General features: G+C 38.8%; 1 non-coding gene across 1 annotated transcript; it reads left to right on the forward strand.

The window, feature by feature from the left end:
- Positions 1-905: 905 nt before the first annotated feature.
- Positions 906-1,012, forward strand: LOC141663255 (small nucleolar RNA R71). Its single transcript, XR_012551333.1, has one exon. It is a non-coding gene; the product is annotated as a small nucleolar RNA R71 (small nucleolar RNA).
- Positions 1,013-3,965: the final 2,953 nt, after the last annotated feature.

A 3,965-nucleotide genomic window follows, 5' to 3' on the forward strand; every position in this document is an offset into this window, starting at 1 on the left:
TCTGCTTCTCCCCTATATTACCTTCACGAGGAGTGTGCTCAACAATAGTCTTTCTTAATTCCACTTCTACTTCCTGCTGCTCTACTTCTTTCTCAGCCTCAGCTTCTTCATTCAACACTTGAATTTGTTCGGGATTCGCAACCTTTCCAGACCTTAAAGTAATTGTCTTTACCTGCTCGTTAGCTTCCCTCTTTCCTGGAACTTTAGTGTCACTAGGTATTGTACCAGGCTGACGATTTAGCAAGACATTGGCAATTTGCCCAATTTAATTTTCCAAGGTCTTGATAGAAACAGCTTGACTCTTACACATAAGCTTCAACTCCTTTAATTCAGATTTTTCATTGGCTTGTTGCAGCTGGAGTTGTTGTCTTGGTGCATATTGCGATTACTGAAAGCCAGGGGGGTTGTACTGCTTAGCTGGATATTGCTGATAAGGCTGTTGAACCGCATTCTGAGTGTTACTCCAGCTGAAATTAGGATGATTGCGGTTGTTGGGATGATAGGTGGCTGGAACTGGTTGCTGCGATCGCTGGAAGTTGCTCACAAACTGAGCTGATTCACTAGAAATTGCGCACTGATCAGTCTCGTGGGCACCAACACAAAGCTCACAGACACTAGCGATTTAATTAACTCCATAATTAGTCAAAGTGTCCACCTTCATCATCAAAGACTTTAGTTGGGCAACGATAGTAGTTGCTGCGTCCAACTCTAGAATTCCTGGGACTTTTCCCTGAGTCAGCCTCTGGGAAGGATTCTGGTACTCATTAGCAGCCATCAGTTCAATAAGTTCATAAGCTTCATCGTAGCTTTTAGCCCACAAGGCTCCTCCTGATGCTGTATCAAGCATGGGTCTAGAAGTAGCACCCAATCCATTGTAGAAATAGTTGGTAATCATCCAATCAGGCATGCCATGGTGTGGGCACTTCCTTAGCATCTCCTTATATCGATCCCAAGCCTCACACAGAGATTCTCCTGTTTGCTAAGCAAACTGAGTAAGAGCATTCCTGATTACAACAGTCTTTGCCATAGAGAAGAATTTAGTGAGAAACTTTTGCGTAAGATCCTCCCAAGTGGTGATAGACCCTGCTGGTAGAGAGTGTAACCAACACTTAGCTTTGTCCCTTAGAGAGAATGGGAAGAGGCGTAGCTTGATAGCATATTCAGTCACATCATTAAACTTGAAGGTGTCGCAGATCTCGATGAAATCCCCGATGTGCATGTTGTGGTCTTTAGTAGGAGAACCCCCAAACTGAACTGAGTTCTGTATCAGCTGAATCGTGTTTGACTTGATCTCAAAAGTGTTAGCCCTGATGGATGGTCTGATGATGCTTGACTGAATGTCATTAATCTTAGGCTGAGAATAGTCCATCAAAGCCTTCGGATTTTCCGCTTGATCACCCATCTCTACTAAAGATGGTTCTTCAACTTTCTCTTCTTCTTCTACCTTCTTTTCTTCCTCAAAAACTTCCTTACGAACTACCACAAGTTCTTCCTTGGCTTTATCCAGTGTTCTCTTATGAGTACGTGAACACGTATGCATGCACCCTCGCTAGAGTACCTGAAATAAAACAAGGAACAAATAAGTAACAATGTTCGAGTAAATGAACTTTAACGACCATTGATGGAAAACACATAAACTATAAATTAACATTGCAGTCCTCAGCAGCGGCGCCAAAAACATGTTAGTCGCTAAACACGCGCTAATAATACACGCAAGTATATGAGTTCGCAAGTAGTAAAAAATCTTTTCTAGTTCATTCCCACAGAGACTGTATTGGTTAACTAGTTAATTCACACACTTAAGAAACAATGTATGGTTAGTATTCAATGCTAAGATGATAAGAAATTGAGGTTGTTTATAACTAAGAATTATGCTAACTATTATAACTATGAAATTAAGATTGACTGAATTAATATATATGACAAACATGGGATTCTAACTTCATTAAATACTTCATTAAATAGCCTTATTGTTCTCAACCTTAGCATGCAATGGTGATGACACTAATCAAACAACATGAAACTGATAAACGCCAACTTTCGTTGCACGAGTACCATACTACCAAACATCCACAAAAGAGATAGAAGTTGAATAGACACCAATTATATTGAGACCCTATATGTCTATAGAATTTGACAACATAATGGTTTAAGCACAAGTTATCTATCTTGATTACATAGGGAAAGTAAGATGGGTAAAATTACCTACGAATCATGCATAACAATAACACATGAACCTATGCTAGCATGGCAAGTTATAAATCCTTAAATTCACTGTCGCTTCTTTAAGAATTAACACACTATCTTATAAGTTCACGACGCTCATAAGACGAATACGCACAACCAATACTAGGATATCAATCAATCACCACATACTAAGGTATCAAACAATTTAACTAAAGAAATCCTTAAATAAATCCGCTAGAACCCCACGATAACGATTAGCCCATGACGGACTCATCATCAACGTGGGTTCTAATGAAAGCATGGTATAACAAACGTAGCATCCAAATACAACTTAAAAAAAAGATTCACAAGTAAAAATAAGATCTTCTTCGCCTTCGTTGAATTGTGCTAAAAACAGTATTCTTACGGCTCTCCTTACGCTCTGGTATGTCTCTCCTATGAAAATATTCTTATTTGAATATATATAGAAGCCCTTTGCAATCTGTAAGTCTCCCCACTTAGAATCGAATTAGAATCAGGATTAATATTTTCCGCACCGGCGCGACCGCGCGCTATCACAGCGCGGGCGCGCTGCCTTTCTGGAATCCTGGCACGGCCGCGCACTCTCACAGCGTGGGCGCGCCGTCCTTCTGTGAAAAACTCAGATTTCATCTTTTTCCTTGCAGCTTCGAGCCAACTTTCCACGAGCTTTTATTCCAACACTACCTTGACACCAAATTAGCACCAAAATAATGCTAATTCACCTGATTCACAAATTAATGCCTGAAATGCAAAAACACTAGAAAACACATTAAAACACTTAACAACTTGAGTACAAATTCATCAATTCAATGCTTATTAGAGCATTATAAAGTGTCATAAATGCCACTCAACATTGATTCACATTTAAATCAATGGTGGTAAGAGTTGGTATCTGTGATTTAGATGAGGATGATTCTCCTTGCTCCAAGGCCATGAATGCATAATTTCCAAATTCTTCATCTTCATCATTTACAGAGTCATCCCAACTTTTACCCTCTGCAATATAATCTTTGCTTTGTTGTTTCTTCAGAAGAGCTTCATACTTTGCTTCAAGTTCAAGATAAGCTTTATCCTTCTATGCTTTCTTGGGTTTTCTACATTCTGTAGCAAAGTGGCCTGGTTCATCACAATTGAAGCACCTTATCTCAGATCTGTCAATATATCCAGTTTTGTAGCCATTCTTGCTATCAGATATGTATTTCCCTTTTTCTTTCCAGCTGTTGTCTTTGTTGAAAGACTGTTCTTTGCTGTTGAAAAATCTTGGCTTCTTTACTCTAATGTTAGAGAATTTTCTAGCCAAATAAGCCATTGACTGATCTAGCTCATCCAGTTCTTCAAGAGTGTAGAATTCATCTTTTTCCAATTCCAGAATGACTTGTTCCTGTGAATCATTTGTTCTTTGCTCACTTGTTGAGGCAACTGGAATTTGAGATCTTGGCTCATCAGTAGATGTTTGGCTTTTATTGACATTTAAAGCACTTGAGCCATCTACAACATGTCCTTGGCCAGATCTCAATAATTTTCTCTAAATCATTTCAAGTTCATATATTTTAAGAATTCCATACAGAACTTCCATTGTTATTCTACTCAAGTTTATCCCTTCCCTAATTGCTGAGATTTTCTGTTCCAAATGATCAGGGAGAGTAAGCAAGAACTTCAGGTTCACTTCTCCAGCTTCATAATATTTGTCATGAAACTTCAAATCATTTATCAGCTTGTAAAACCTTTCAAACACATCTGTTATACTTTCCTTTGGC

Source organism: Apium graveolens, chromosome 5 (genome assembly GCF_009905375.1).
Source record: "Apium graveolens cultivar Ventura chromosome 5, ASM990537v1, whole genome shotgun sequence".
In the NCBI taxonomy this organism is placed as follows: Eukaryota; Viridiplantae; Streptophyta; class Magnoliopsida; order Apiales; family Apiaceae; genus Apium; species Apium graveolens.